Here is an 18,020-nt window from a genome sequence, read left to right as displayed (position 1 = left end):
TATTATTATAATTATTATTTTCTTTAATCATCATTATTTTTTCTCTCTTTTGAATTATTATTCAAGTATTGATAATAATTATTATTATTACTTTTTTTTTTTTCTTGTGTGTGTGTGTGTTACTACAAGTAGTAGTAGCATTTCTCTATCGGGAAAAAGAAGAAAAATACAAAAAAAAATATATATATGATAATACAAAAAAATAAAAAAAAATGAAAAAAAAACACAAGAGAAATAATAAAAAGAAAGAGAAAACTTGTTCGTCCATGCATGGACTGAGCCCTGAAATGGGCCTGAGTATGATGTTATACTTTTACTCTGGCCCAAAGCTTAAAAAAAAAAAAAAAAAAACTATAAAGACAGACGCTATAATCCTTCGGGAGTGAGGAAGAAGTCAAATGTACCTGACCCTCCTGGGTATTTAACAACATCAATACCCAACTACCGACACAGTGAAACTTGGAACTTGGATATTGAAACGAGGTAGTTTGTATTGTTTATTTTATAAGAACTGCGTCTCTACTTATCTTACCAAAAAAAGTGTTCAAGAATTATGAAATCTGATGTTTACTCTGATGTGTTTAATCGCATTATTCTGTATTATAAAAACTAAATAAGCTGGGTGTATTTGTAGTGATTGACTTGCAGGGCTGCATACCAGTAGTTCAGAATTTGAGCCACAGTAGCCCGCTGAAGATACTCTCAACTTTCATCTGTTGAAAGTTATAACCGTGACAGTCAATCTCGCTACTTCGGTAAGAGTAGATGTAAAGGCAGTGAGTGCTTGTCAGTGGTGATTATTACTTCAGTCATTAGTTTCTAAGTTCGCGATAGTTATGCCTGAACGTTATGGAGTTTCTCATATGGCCATTTAGCCTACCTGTCGAGCAATAATATTACGTATCTGAAATGAGTTCATAGTGTTGGTTTTGATCTCACATGAGACAGATTTTACATCGAGTTAGTTTATCAGTAAATAATTTAACTTAAGTTTAGATAATGATAATTTCCCACTGTTATTCTTTTTAGTCAGTTCAGTAGGCCTAAGAATTGTAGCCAGATAGTTGTGATTATACTTACATTGCCGTATGAGAAAAATGATTAATAAATATTCTGTTAGATAATTTTCGTTTTTCTAAAGAGAAATCAAATTCTAACCATTGTAGTTTATGTGAGTTTTTCATCTGTGTTTTCAGGAACAATACTGTGTTATATCATAAACAACTTCTCTTAAACTTGTTATTATTTATTATTAAGTATAATGCTACACAAGTGGCTATTTGTGCTCTGCCCTCCACGGGTGTCGAAAGCCGAGTTTTAGCAGTATAAGCTTTCAGACATACCGCTATGCCACTGGGAGCTCCTTTTAAAGTATTTCAACACTAAGAGTAATACTTCACTGCACGAAGAATTTCCCTACTAGACTGAAACAGTAAGACTTAATAAATGTGTCATCAACTTGGGATGTGAGCTTGTCAAAAAGAGGAGAAAGTGTCGGAAAGTATTATTTTTTTCCGCTGGGTCTCGCTTTGGGCTAAGAGAACTGGTCTTATAAAGTATGTGAGATTCAAAAATAATGGTAACTGGACAGAACGTAAGGTTTAATATCCAGCACTGCCAAGAACCTGGAAGCGATGTGAAAGATAAGATTTACGGTCAGTGAGAATCACACCCACATATTTTGTTTTTCCCGTTCATATAAATTTAGACTTGAAAGACTTACTTGTGAGGACTGCAATAAGGCATTAGTGATCATGTACGCCCTCTCTAGTTGACCATCGTCATTAAGATTGATGCAGAAGAGAAGATGAGTGATTCCAAGCAGAGAAAAAAGAAGCGCAGTAGCTTTGATGTCTTTCCTGTAAAAAACAGTTATTTGTTCTATTCTAACATTTATTTTCATTTGGAAAGCTGTTTACATTTCAAATGAATAAAATCACTAATATATTTCGTGGATTGTCGTTTTATTTCTAGTGATTCTGAGGCTACGTCTGATTTTTATTTTATAGATTAATTTTGAAAACTCTGATGAATCCTGGAAGCTTTATCTAATTATTTTAATATTTAATCTTGTATAACAGTCACAGCCTGATATAATCTTTATAGTAAAGAGTTAATTTTTTAAAGAATACGCAATTCTATAAATCTCTCAACATCTGGGGTTTCTGATATATAGGTGTACATTCGAATGATAAGCTGTTGGTTAAAAGAAAACAAAACAAACCTGAAACTGTTTAATGGTTTATCATCAATGCTCGGATAAGTTTGAGGTGAAAAATATGTTGAGGAGTGGTCATTGAAGTAATCAATAAAAATTTAAATAATTCCAAACACCAGAACATTTTTGAATTTATATGTTACTACTCTTAAAAATATAATTGCTCATAAAATGAAAAAGGCAAATATTTCTTTAATTCTACAAATATTTTCTTATTTTCTCATAGTTTTGAAGATTCGTATAGTCTCACTATGTTTATTTGTCTTCGAATTTCAAAATAGTTTTTACCAACTCTGAGATTCTGATTAAAACAAACACTAATATCTACCTGACATGCGTGGTTTCTGTGGAATTGTTCTTACGTAGCTTCGTCAGTAATATTCGTACAACGTGGATTAAGAAGATAGTGTTTACCTGAAAAACAAGAACCAACAACATAGGCATTGAAACTCCCGACCGTCTACATATGCACATATGAATATGTGTGTATATATAAATATAGATATCGTAGTAAATGGAGCTAGAAAGTGTATGAGAACCAACGTATGGTATTTATATATACACCAACTTGTAGTTATTTGAGTCGAGTTTCTTTTGTTCCTATATTATCATGCTATTCTCCATGTTTAGAACAAGTTTTTTTGTCCCCATATATTTTTAAGCTTATGTTTGTACTAAATAGATAAATAATAGAAACCTAATGGGGATCTATGTTTCATATAATGAGTCATACACTATTAAATTGGACAAAAGTCTGGTGTACTTCTCCTGTCAAACCAAAATGAGGCCAGCATGGCCAGGTGGTTAAGGCACTCGACTCGTAATCTGAGAGTCGCGAGTTTGAGTCCCTGTGACACCTACATGCTCGCCCTTTCACCATTGGGATGTTATAATGTTGCAGTCAATCCAATTATTTGTTGGTAAAATAGTAGCGGTGGATGGTGATAACTAACTGCCTTCCATCTGGTCATTAACTGCTAAATTAGGGACGGCTAACGCAGATAGTCCTCGTGTAGCTTTGCACAAAACTCAAAAACAAATCGATGTACTTTCGGGAAGAGGCGAATATACAACATTCAAAGAAACAAATAACGATGGGTAAGTTAAACGAAGAAAAACTCCAAAAGTATTTGTAAAATATTAAAGACACTAGAAAATTTGAAGATATACCACATTCTCTGCTAGTTATATAATAAATATTCAAATGATTTGGTTTAATTGATCCATTAATAGTCATCTCTATGTATCCCAAATCATGACTTTTGTATCTATCCATATAAAATGACGTCCGTATTTTGTTTGTTTGTTTGTTTTGAATTTCGCGCAAAGCTACACGAGGTTTATGCGTTAGACGTCCCTCATTTAGTGTGTAAGACTAAAGGGAAGGCAGGTAGTCATCGCCAACTCTTAGGCTATTCTTATACCAACGAATAGTAGGATTGACTGCCACTTTATAATGCCCGCACGGCTGAAAGGGAGAGCATGTTTGGAGGGACGAGGACTTGAACACGCGACCTTCGGATTACGAGTCGAGTGCCTTAACCACCTGGCCACGCCGGGCCTTTAGGAAGAGATCAGAACTAATCCAGTTTTTAGATCTATACACAATCGATGAAATAGAGCCAATTAAGTGTTTAGATATTTACACAACCAGTGAAATAGAGATAAATACGTTTTAGAGTGTTGCAGAACTGATGGAGTAGAGCTTTGATTTTAAGTCTCTGCCGAAACGATGGAGTAACATGAAGGTGGAAGTGTCATGGTTTGGGGCTGCTATGCTGCAGAAGAACCTGGACAGCTCACAGTCATAGAATCAACCATGTATTCTACTGTGTATCAGAGGGTGCTTGAGAAAAATGTGAATCCATCTGTAAGAAAATTAAAGGTGAGGCGGAACTGGACCCTGCAACACGACAATGACCCAAAACATACCAGTAAATCCACCAAGGACTGTCTAAAAACTGGACAATGGAGAGTCCTGGAATGGCCGAGTCAAAGCCCAGATCATAATCTCATTGAGATGCTGTGGAGTGACTTGAAATGGGCTGTACATGCAAGAAACCCCTCAAACATCTCACAGCTGACAGAATTCTGCATTGAGGAGTGGGGCAAACTTTCTTCATACCGATGTAAGAGACTAATAGATGGCTACAAGAAGCGTCTCACTGCAGTTATTTCAGCCAAAGAGGGTAACACTAGTTATTAGGGGGGGTAGGGTGTCCTAACTTTTACCTCAGTTAGAATATGCATTTTTGTAGAATTTCGTTTGCAGATGATCTTGAAAAGTCTTTTCTTCAGTTTTAATTGTTTAGTTATATTCCTATAATCTCTCAGTGTTGTTGAAATTGATATTAAATATCTATATATCCAAAAATGTTACAAAAATACACAGGCTTTCATAGGGTTTCCTAACGTTTTCACATGACTGTACGTGAGACTCGCTCTTGGTATTACTGGCAAATAAAAACAGCTATTAAAATTAAGAAAGATGTGTCGCATGTGAATTTAATGTAATCTTACCAAAAAATTTAAAGTGGCAAGGCTATTGAGGATTCCCTCTTGCTTATTAATATAAACCACAAATGAAACTATACAAAGAAAATCAACTAAAAAATTGATAATAACTCAATCAGAACAATATATTTAAATATCATTGACCTACAGTGACACAGAGGTATGTCTGCGGACTTACCAACGACAGTAATCGGGTTACGATACTCGTGGTGGGCAGAGCACGGATAACTCCTTGTATAGCTTTGAGCCTAACTTCAAACTGAACAGTACTATACACAAATTAATGCAAATTTTCTTATCAAATGTTAATTTAATCCAAATAACTTATGAAGCTGGATTACTTCGTCTCATTTATGTGTGGGTGTCTTACTACATGACATTTGATAATTAAACGAATACAAAACTTTGCGGGACTCAAAATCTGAGAATGTTCACATGATACATTTTTTGAAAAGTTTTTAGTTCTTGTTAATCAAATCGTATACATTGTTTCATAAACAAAATGTCACAACAATAACAAAATCCACACGATACCTTTTTAAAAATAACGTCGATATTACGTTCAATAGCACGTGTACATCAAATCTATAATTCACTACAATATGTCCTTTGTCTACGTACTTGTGAACACTTAAAAAACATATGCTCGTAGAGCTCCGCGTTAAGACATGAGGGGCAGTGATCGTTATGTTTAATATTCTAATGGTAGAATTCCGGGTTATAACTTCCACATTATATCTATGGCTTATTATTATGTTTAAAATTCTAATATAATTTCAATTGTTATTGTAGCCAATATGTAAGTTCAGGGTAAGAAGACGATGAAATGTTATTATAAATATCCTACGTTTATCATTAAAAAAAATTGACTTTGGTCTTTGACCTGTCATGATTCGGATGTTAAAGAATAAAGTTTTAATACGCCTCCACTATTTCTTCATAACATAAAGGCTTAGCATAAGAGATTATGGCCCATAAATTGCTTCCTAAAGCATTAAGGAATGCCTATCGATGAATTATAATACACAAAGAAACGCAGTAAAATCTGTGCCGACCTTTACCTGACACAATATCAACAATATATTTGTGGCGAGAGGTCTTAATCTTCTTACCTGTATATATGAACGAAGACCCATCATTTTTATGTTCTTGATGTGTACGTTCTATACATTTTATGTACAAAAACAGACGAGTCCAAATATGAAAGACCAAATATTATGTTAAACTTTGAAACATTCGGTTTTCAAACAAATGGAGTAGAGACAGGTTGTTTATATAATAAATGTTTTATTGACACAAAAATAAATTATTTACATGATGAAAAAAATATTTCTTGAACATTTATCTAAAAGAAAAACGATAGATCATGTGCATGTAATAGAGGTTTTGATTGAGTTACCAGTTCAAATATAGAGACTCTGTGGACCTGACTACCAGAATTCATCATGTGTAGCAAGTCCAAAAACTAAAGAACAAGTGGAAAACAATACACTTGGAGACTTCACATACAGTAAGTCCATGAACTAAAAAACACGTGGAAAACAATTACTTGGAAATTTCGGGTATCGATCCCGGTACCTCTCACAGGCTAAGCGAGTGCTTCTTTTCCTTTTTTTTTATTACACTTATCAAAGATGTGAGATAAAACCAATTCATATATACATATGTACAGAAAAAACATATATACATTGATGGTCTAATATGGCCATGTGGGTTAAGTTGTTCGACTCGTCAATTGAGGGTCGCGGGTTCGAATCCCGGAGAACATGTTCGCCCTTTCAGCCGTGGGAGCGTTATAATGTGACAGTAAATCCCATTATTCGTTGGTAAAAGAGTATCCCAAGAGTTCATGGCTCACTACCTTCCCTCTAATCTTACACTGCTAAATTAGGGATGGTTAGCACAGATACGTACGCGCGCAGTTGCAGTGTTAAGGTCCTGTTGTTATTGCAGGTAATAAAATAAGTTCGTTGAGTTATATTGATTTTTTGTTAGGTCGTGTTCCATGCTTGGTGTGAAATATTTTGTTGTTGTTGTTTGGGTTTTCTGTTATGTTTTCTATTTATTTTCATAAGTAAATACGTTGTATGTATTTAAGGTAAGTATGCTAGTATTTCGTTACGAACAATAGACATACTTACAGTCATATTCATAACATGTTTTGACCATTTTATGTATTGTGTTTATACCCCTACCTGAGGTGATTTTATATCAAATTATTTTCTAGCTCCTTCATTTGTATTTAAAACTTAGTAATTAAAAATGTTTTATTGACAAAAGTTTTCATAAGAAAATCGCCAATTAACTGAATAGCATCAGAAAAAAAGTATAGTGAATGGAGCACAAAAACTGTTTACTTATTTCACTACCTGTTGTTATTGAACAAATTTTAACATTATTGAATTATGTATTGATTTTATTTGCGATACATATTTATTTACATAAAGATTCATTTATTCGTTCAATTTTACTTGAAACAGAATTCATCACCTATTATCCCACGCTAGTACAGTGGTAAGTCTATGGCTTTACAACGTTAAAATGAAGGATTCGATTCTCCTCTGTGGACTCAGCAGATAGCTCGATGTGGCTTTGCTACAATAAAAGCACAAACACTCATCACCTATAATCACCACATCTGTCTGCGTGTGTTTTCTTAAAGCAAAACCACATCGGGCTATCTGCTGAGCCCACTGAGGGAAATCCAACCCTGATTTTAGCGTTGTAATTCCGAAGGCATACCGCTATATTAGCTGGGAGTCGCCACATCTAACTAATATGTTAAAACATTCCAGGTCAAGTATAAGCTACATAACTATCACCATCTTTATAGACATTTCTATACAATGTTTTTTAAAACCGTTGACGATTTAACTGTTGTAATAACATCAGGATTGTTACAAAAGCTGATTAAATTCTCGTGGTTAATGTTCCCCCTGTGATTCTACTTTCTTGCTTTACGTAATATAACATATCATCTACAACTTTTACAAAGCTAAATTATTGGAAGATTTAATACATTCTAATTGTAAGAGGTCTCATATCAGCTTGATATATGTATTAAATTGTAAATTATTTCACAGAGGTTTAAAACTAAAAGCCACATCTAGAATATAAAACTTTATCACTTATATGTTATTACATAAACTTCTGGGAGACCAGCCACATGAATCTTTACAACAGATCTAAGTGGTTATATTTCTCATGAAGTTTTCTGATATGTTTTTGTCTTTCTTCTACTGTAAGACACATCTGTGTTTCTTCTTTAATTGTTATTTAACAGAGACCTATCATTCATGTTCATGAAGTTAGCAGATATATGGCAAAATAAGATATAATTTGTGTGTTCGTTTGGAGCCATTTGGGTGTTACCTGTGTTAACTATTACTAATTTGAAATGATAGACGATACAACAACATCTCGATCAAGTTTTTAGCAACAAATAATAAAATTAACCATCACGTTATAACGCTCTCACAGCTGTAAAGTTGAGCACCATCGGTGACAGGACGTGAACTCGCGTCCCGGTAGTTGTTAATCGATTAACACATATAAAGATATGTTAATAAAGATGAAGATATGCTGCATATAAACATAACATTTACTTACAACTTTGAAATGTTGGTTTTATGTGACAGAAATATTCTTTTATTTTATATTAACTCACTTTTATCATTATACTCATAACTTTGTTTTAAAATAAACCGATCGTATTTTGAGTGAAGAAAGGGACGTTACGTGTTTTATTACTTCAGATATTTTATAAAGTTTTTATAGTATTAAGTGAATCATGAAACGATACAGTAGAAACCTGTACGTGAAATAGGGCTTGTCTGGGTGTTACCTAACCCGACATTTACTTACTGACATACTTTCGTATCACTTCCTAAGCCAGTTCTAATACACTTTAAATGTTAAAAAACAAACTCGATATTTGTTTTAATTAAGTATTGTACCATTAAATTTTAAGAGATAGGGGACGTAGCTCAAGTGGTAGAGCGCTCGCTTAGCATGTGAGAGGTACCGGGATCGATACCCGGCGTCTCCAATCTTCCACTTTTAAAAGGTTTTATAGTTACAAGACACGCATTCCGTAAGAAAAAGTATCTGTCTATTACAAGTACATAGTACTCTAAAAGTTAAATGACGAAGTACATATTTCACTTTACTCTTGTCATAACTAAATTTATTTATGAAGAACATTTCAGGTTGCAAGTAAAGTTTGAAGCAACTTCCAACTGATCTCACCTCACCCAAGAAAAATACAACTCAATGTTCCCGATATAAGGCTGTAACGTGAAACCACGCATTTGTCATTAATTTTCGAAAGAAACACCAACATAGATCTTTTGCTGCTCGTTTTGTCGGCGTGTACCTTCATCTTGTGTACCCAAGTAGTCAGGTGCCATTTTACAGAGAACGAAGTGGGCAGGGCGTTCTACATGCTGGAAGATCGCCAGACCTATAGGAGGATGGCACAGCGCGTCGGTGTGTCACTAAGCGTCATCAATCGACTTTGATGATGAAACCAGGAGACGAACTCTTATGGTAGGAGACCAGATCAAGGTCGTCATCGCTTCACAACAGCCAGATAGGACCACTACATCATGACTACCGCTCTACATAAGGGTAAGTAATTTATTCTTTCCAAGTTATGTACATTAAACTGTGACTATTTTATCCTTACGTAAAGCCTCGTGTGAGTGTTTTAAACACTCAAATATATGAAACTCTTGAACTTGTAACTGCAATCCTGAGAACTTGATGGTTTGTGTTTTTAACTAAGAGTTAGACAAACATGTTTCGTATTATTTGTCAAACTGAAATTACAATCCAACTTACATAACAGAACCAGTTGTCTTTATTAACCCCATCCTACTCGTGTTATTTTTACTTTATAAAATACTTGGATATTGATGTTCAAATTTTGATCTCAGTGGACTTTAACTAAAACTATTATATTATTAAATAACTTTGGAACTCCAAAGAAATATCTCAACTTCATGTGTCAACCAGTAGGGAAGATGTAAGAAACAAGAGAAGCTGACATATTTGTGTAATGATACCAAACCATGAAGAGGGATATTTGACGCAAATGTATTTGGTGTTTGTTACCATGGTTACACCACATTGGAACTCAGCTAGTCCCTGATCTATTTTGTACTAAGTTATTTTTATTTTTGCATATATTATGTGCTCTAATAAATACACACACTAGTGTCAGTGAAGAAAGTTATAATTGATTTTTTTATTTGTACTTAAACGTATTGTTGAGAAACGGAACGTATATGTATAATAAATTTGAAATATGTACAGTTGGTTGTTTGTTGTGATATTCTTGAACTAAATGGTACATGTTTTGTTCAGAGTTTATTATTAATTCATGGAATATATACAAATGTGTTTTCAGGCATGTGATGAAGCCATGTCTGACTTAGAGAGATGTTGCAGTATATGATAAAGGACTTCCGAAACATTGAAAGGTTCGAAAATACAATGGCAATTAAATTAATGTCATATTCATTAAACGATGTAAAAATATATTAATAATTCTTTGTTTGTTTTACAATTTAAGAAATCTAAATAATGGGCTTTGTCTAATGATAGTGACGTTTTCCCTGTTAAGCTACGGTAAGCATCACGAGCAACGTTTACAAATTATCATATAAAAATATAAAGATACAATACTTCTTTAGAATTATGTGAAGCGTTTGTTTGAATTTCTTACAAAGATTTGTGTTAGTATTACGCAATTTAAGTTAACCATGGATTCGGTATGTTTCAACATAGACAAATTTCTACAACCGATTACGTTTTATGCCAGGGGTGGCCGAACTTGCTTAACGTAAGAACCACATACAATAAACTTCAGATGTTTGAGAGCCGCAAGACATGAACAAATATTATACACACCTTTTTATTGTTACGTGTACATATTGTTACATAAATTTTATATAAATGTTAATAAATACATGTACGTAATAATATTTATCCGTGTATGTATTTTTAAACTGTTATTTCTGAATTAACTCCGTCAGGTGTTGATTTGTAAGGATCGCACGATGCTTTGACTTCACAAACTTCATTACAGGATACAGTGATTCACAGCAGTATGTTGTGCTGAAAATGAGATGAGTCGCACACTGTTTTTTTTTTTCTGTTCAGGATATTTTATTTCTGGAACTTGCTTCCAGAACGCTGTTGTAGAATGGGATTTATGGATCATCTTGTGACCCAGGTCCTCCTGTATTTTTATTAGTTCCATTTCCACAGCAGATGATTCTGTAGCAAGATGATCGACAATTGGACAATCATCACTGACCACATCAAGCATGAACGGATTTACAAGAAAGGCGAAGCAGGGTTTAGCTCCTGCAAGTCCTCTAACCTTTCGAGAAAATTATGAAGCAGTTCTTGTAATTTATCATTGTATTCTTCCAATTTGATGTCTTTTATTTCAATATCAGATAATGTATTTACTCTCATTTTGCGATTGGGAAAGTAACTGAAGTGTCTTGACAATATGTCTCTTTTAAAATGTCTAATTTTATTTTGAAAGATGAAAATTGTCTGAGTAAGATCAGAAACAATCTTATCCTTTCCCTGGAGTGCCAAGTTAAAAGTTTGTAGATAAATCATAATACAAGTAAGGAACATTAGATCTTGCACCCATTCATCATTTCCTAGATGAGGATAGAATCTTTTCTTTTCTCCAAGAAAAGTAATAATAGGCTTCAACAGATCCACAAAGCTATTTAAGATATTGCTGGTTGACAGCCATCTCACAATGCTGTTTTTATTATTTATATGTGGAGACATTATTAAATCATGGATTAACTCCACTGTATGAGGTAAAAGTTAACACTAGTAATTGTTCCAGTTACATAGATACATTTGATACAATAGAGACACGTTCCCCACTATTTGTCAATATTTTCAATTTGTTTTTATTATTTATTTGTTAAGACATTATTAAATAATGGGTGGGTCCGCTGTAAAATATAAAAGTTAACACTGATAATTGTTCCAGCTTTGTAGGTACGTTTGATACAGTAGACACACGTTCACCACTATCTGTAAATATATCCAATTTTTTACAAGCTTCATCACTATTTTCAAAATATTTTGTTAACACATCATAACTGAATATTTATAATTATCATAATCGTGCATAAATAAAAAAATGTTTTATACTTAAAATTAATGGTGAGAAATATATTTCTGTACATAAATATTAAAATTATATGATTATTTATTGATACTTTTATATTATCAGAGAACCAGTTTTATGTTTATAATTTAATCTAATACATGCTGATATATTTACTTACTGTCCAATTATGTTTTAAACATTACATATATGTAATTATCATCATATGTTGAACTTTTTTGTTAGTTTGTATAATAAAAGATAAGACAATTTTGACGTTATTAGTTTAAAACAACACTAATTTATAACGTCCATAAACCAGAAGGTAAAATAATCTGTCTATCATACGCTCTTTCTCCCTATCGGTACAACAGTCAGTTTACAGATTTACAACCCTGAAATGAGGGGATCGATTGCTCTCGGTGGACGCAGCACATAGCCTGATGAGGCTTTTCTATAAAAACATTGTATTATTCACTTACAAACTCTCTCTCAACTCTACAATAACTTTACTTCAGAGTTTAAAAAATGCACTAACATCATTGACAAATCATTTGAAACAATAAATTTCATAATTCTATTAAGTTTGTTTAAAATAACAGATAAGCAAACAATGAAGTATAACTACAAAGAAGAGTTTTATTGATGGTGGAACATATTATATAACATTATAACATATTATATGTTTCAGTAAAACATTGGTCTGTGTTCTTAAGAATCAGAAGACCTATGTAAAGGTTTCATTAGGTAGTTGGAAAAATCAAAAAGTAATCGTTAAAAACACTAACTTTGTTTAGTTGAATATTCTTTATGATATTAATATTTTAATCATAATTTTGATTAATATATTATTTAATGAGACACTGATGACCGTGTGCGATGGTTACAGTTAAGCAGTTTATCAAGTTAATTATCAGTTCGATAATAAAATGCTATAATGTCGTGAAATCAGTTTTATTTTATGTACTCTGTTCACTCTTGTTTGTTGGAAATGAACACCTGATTTTGACTTTGTATATACACTTAGTGGCCGCTTTATTAGGTACACCTATCTATTTAGGGGTAGGAACCGCTTTTGTCTCCAGAACAGCCTGAAATATTCCATTCGGATTTTGGTCCATGTTGACCACATATTCATTCTGCGAACATTATATTCCATATCATCTCAAAGCTGCTCTACTGGATCGAGATCTGGGGGACTGTACAGGCAATAGGAAAACACTGGAGTCACTCTCATGTTCGTAGAACAGTTTGAGATGATAAATGCTTTGTGACATGGCACTTTATCCTGCTGGAAATAGCCACTGGAAAGTGGGTAGACAATGATCTTAAGGGGATGCACATGTTCAGCAACAATGCGTAGGTATGCTGTGGCGTGCACATGAAGGTCATTTGATATTAAGGGGCCTAATGTTTTCTAAGAAAACATTCCCCACACCATTACACTACCACAACTAGCTTGCACCGTTGATACAAGGCAGGATGGATCCATGGATTCATACTGTGTACACAAAATTCTGATCCTACCATCTGCATATCGCAGCAAAAAATTGAGATTCTTCTGACCAGGCGACGTTTTTTTTTTAAATATTTAATGTTCCAGTTTTGGTGATCCCGTACCCACTTTAGCCTCATCTTCCTGTTCTTAGTTGATATGAATGGAACCTGGTGTGGTCCTCCGCTGTTGTAGGTTATTCGGCTCAAGGCTAGACGCGTTGTGTATTCAGAGATGTATTCTGTACGTCACTGTTTTAAAGAGTGGTTGTTTGAGCTTTTGTGGGCTTTCTATCATGTTGAAAAATCTGGCCATTCTCCTCTGACTTCTCTCATTAACAAGGTGTTTTCTTCCACAGAACAGCCGCTCACTGGATGTTTGGTTTTGTTTTTCTTACCATTTTCTGTAAGCTCTAGAGACTGTAGTACGTGAAAATCCCAAGAGGTCAGCAGTTTCTGAGATGCTGGAACCACCATGTCTGGCACCAACAGTCACTCCACTGTCAAAGTCCCTTGGGATTGTATCTGATAGATAGGTTTGTTAAATAGAGTCTGTGTTATTTTGTTTAATGTGCGTATATAGATACAATATTATGCAATACGTTAATCGTTCAAATGCAATTAAAATCAGCACTCTTGAACAATAACATACTTAAGATAAACCAAAAACATCATGATACCATTTAAATTCAAACACATGCCTCTGCTACCATTCCTTACTGTCGTCCTTTGTAATGATAGTGGAGGATGTTCTTGAATTTTATTTACATTTCGCTCTTTCGCTTTTGTTCGTTCATATATATATATATAAGTTATGCGGTATTCATCTGTGAATATAAATAATTCTTAGTGAATCAGGACTAGAAGTGACATCTGCATTTAGTACTGTCATAATTATTTGTCATTACTGAATCACCATGCTTCAATGACTTTTTTGTCTTTATTAAAACAGTGATCGTTACTAGTACTTGTATGACCAATTAAATAAATTTTAAACAAGAATGGAACAGATAACACAAAGTGTTTTCCATTAACCATCTATGTTCCTCTTTCAGTGGTTTTTGTTTAATTTTTTTTCACTTTCTATGAGAAGTGTTCTTGTTTTCTCTATAATTATATTTTATTAGAGCACAGTATTACAAGACCCACTCCTTCTATGATAATTGGTTTGAATTGATACTTACAAGTTTAAAAACAATTAACCTGTGATTTACATGTATTGTTGTATTGATGATAAAATGAAAAAAAACACATTTAAATAGTAATCTCTTAAAATACTGTTGTCAAGTGTTAAATGTTCCATTAAACACATTTTCTACTGTACAGAGTAAAGATATGCCAAAGATACCGTGTAGCTTTTTGTTTAAGGAAAACGACAGAAGTTTCCATAATTAACACAATAATGAATTGTGTGTTTGTGTGTAGTACACGTACAAATACACAAAAACAGAGAATCAACTTTGAATTGTTTTTATTTAAGTAATGAAAACTAAGTGCGGAAATTCTTCAGTCGGAAAGATCACACGGTGTCTGGCACCAGCTACTGAGAGAAAGTGACAGTGTTTGTGTGCTGCGTGGTATGAGAGAGATTTAGTTGCACTCAGAAAACGGAATAAGATAACTTGCAACAACTTTCCCAGTATCAGATCTGATATAAGACACATAAGAAACAAATACACGTTTTAATATTTTATTATTTATCTGAAACATGAAGCTGGCGATTTTCGAAAAGTTTGATGGGGAGTACCCATTATTTATGGTAGTGGAAAACTCCGAACTCATATGCTGCTAAAGTGCTCAAGAGTGGAATGCATGTATGTCAATATCAGTAAATAACATGGGAAACAAAATAACTATTTTTGAAACAAAGATAATAAATATATCACCTGGTGATAACAAAATTAAATTGTTACTAAATTCAGCTGAAATTTTTAAGGTGAAAAGAAAAATAAAACGTGGTTACGTATCGCTATAGCAATTACGGGGATCGAACACTGAATTTAACCTCGGAAGCTGTTAAACGTTCTGCTGAGCCACTGGTGAACAATGTTAGCCTCTTGAGCAAATTATTGTCTTTGTTGTAATACACAGTATTGTTTTTCCATTTCGTTCAATATATAAAAATGTTGTTGTGTTTGTTACTACACAAGGTCACCCGCTGGTACAGCGGTACGTCTATGGAATTACAACGCGAAAGTAAATGGTGCGATTCCCCTCGGTGGACTCACCAGATAGCCCAACGTGGCTTTGCTATAAGAAGAGAAAATCACACACATAATATGCACAGAGGTACACAAATGGCTAGCTGTGCTTCGCTCACCCCTGGTATAAAAAACCCAATTTCTAGTAGTATAAGTCTTTCTTAATTTATCTCAGAGATAAATGGTTTCATTTGTTTTTTATTTTCGAGCAAAGTTACACGTGAGATATATTCGCTAGCCGTCCCTAATTTATCAGTGTAAGACTAGAGAAAAAGCAGTTAGTCATCACCACCTACCACCAACTCTTGGGCTATTACTTTAACAAAAAATAGTGGGATTTACCGTACACATTATAACGCCCCCACGGCTTGAAGGGCGAGCACATTTAGTGTGATGGGGATTCGAACCCCCCAACCCTTGGATTTTTCGTTGTTTGCCTTAACCACCTGGCTATGCCGGGCAACAGAAAAATGGACATGTTCTTATTTTAGGTTGCTGTATTGAAAACCTGCTATATATATAATATATATATTATAATATATATATACTTTATTTACCGGTCTTAACTTACTGTTGTTGGTAACATTATATCTTTAGTTTTGGAAAAAAAATTTACGCAGTTTAAAAAACATATTTTATACATTTTAAAACTTTACACAACTTTTAATTATACATATATATTTAAAGGTCGAAAATTATTTACAACCATTAGAAAATAAACTAATTGTTCATCATTTAATTTAACAGCCGACAACTTTAGTTACTACGGAAGTTGTGAACCTCAAGTTTAGAACAACCCCATAACTGAAATGAAAACATAACTTATTTCTTATAAAACAAGTAGAACTTTCAAACGTAACTGTCCACTTGATGGTTTTGTGACATCTCAATGCTACTAGTTAACTACACTTATTAAACTCTATTATATTACAGAATATTTATTAAAGGAGTCAAACAATACTTTTTTCCAACACTTTTGAACCTACGTGTTTTCCTAACTTCACGAATAGTACAACCTAGAAGACATGCTATGCTATTATATATGACTAATAGGAACTCAGATCCAACTTCATCTAACAGCTTCCACATGCATGAAGTGGTGTACAGCTACATTGTTTAAATGCCTCTTCATGTTTCACAGAAATCCCAGGGTACAGATCACATTCGTCCATTATCTATAATTATATGTATAGCTACCTCAAGTGGGCTTCTATTGGAAAGAAAATCTGTTAAAATGCCGATATGATACCTGAGAATAGTCAAGCGACCTGAATAAATTTTTAATACTATTTATAGACTCTCACCATACCTGAGGGATTTTCCAGGTGCGTTTTGAATTTATTTGACGCTCGAAATAAATAAGAGTGGAAGAGCTGTGCTATATACCATGAGAATATTCCCCGAGACACCCCGAGTTCACCTGCCACCTTTGGTTTTGCTAGCACCAGAAGTGGGAAGTAGTTCTCAGACAGATAAAATCACAAAATCGAAATAGTAACCAGCATTCAGAAATATATAAACACTGATATTTATCTTGCTACATGAACATCAGCTGGCACACTTAAACCTACATCCAGTAACATGGCTTTAAAATGGAATATTCGAACCTACAACCAACTATATGGATATCAGTTGGCACACCCAACCCTGTAGTTAACTGTATGAAAGTCTTGTGACGCACTGGGATTTACCATCAACGTGATGAATACCAGCTGATATACTGGAACCTATATGGGTATCAGTTAATACACTGGAACTTATAAATAACTGTGTGGGTATTAGCTTATATACTGGAACCTACCGTCAGTTGTATGAATATCAGCTGACACATTGAAAACTGAAACTAGTCGTATGGATACCAGAATATATATATTGGAACCTATATCCAGCTGTATAAAAATCAGCTGATGCACTGGAAACTACCATCATCTGTATAAATATCAGCTGACACATTAGAAGAACAATCCAACTACAAATGTACATGAATATAAAACGGTACACGGAAATTCACATCTAGAAACATCGAATAAGCTTTATAGAATCTAACATATGATTTAAAATAATATAAACGACGATGATAACATTGTTCATAACAAAGAACATAATATAAACTTACACTAGTTGATATACAGTCTATTTGTTCATTTCTTCACAAATGTTCCATATCTACAGTCTTCTGTTTAACTGTTGAAGTGCTACTCAAGATGTTCATGTGCGGAAAGATATATTACAAGACTAACAGCAGTACCTTGTTTTACAACCTGTCGTAAATCGTATCTCGATTTCTTATACGATTAGACAATATATCACATACCTATCTATACGTTTTTTAAAAGATAATTCTCAATTTGTAGTTCATACTACTAGAAACAGATAACGCAGCTACAGAGGGCACGTTCAATTTCTTTCCTTAAAATGTAATACTCTTCCATTGACGGAACTT

At 33.7% G+C, this 18,020-nt stretch overlaps 1 non-coding gene across 1 annotated transcript; it reads left to right on the top strand.

Moving 5' to 3' along the window:
• Positions 1–8,707: 8,707 nt before the first annotated feature.
• On the top strand, positions 8,708–8,780 carry TRNAA-AGC (transfer RNA alanine (anticodon AGC)). The gene has a single exon. It is a non-coding gene; the product is annotated as a tRNA-Ala (tRNA).
• Positions 8,781–18,020: the final 9,240 nt, after the last annotated feature.

The sequence above is a fragment of the Tachypleus tridentatus genome, chromosome 6 (genome assembly GCF_004210375.1).
Source record: "Tachypleus tridentatus isolate NWPU-2018 chromosome 6, ASM421037v1, whole genome shotgun sequence".
NCBI lineage: Eukaryota > Metazoa > Arthropoda > Merostomata > Xiphosura > Limulidae > Tachypleus > Tachypleus tridentatus.
This window is presented reverse-complemented; position numbering and strand designations above follow the sequence as displayed.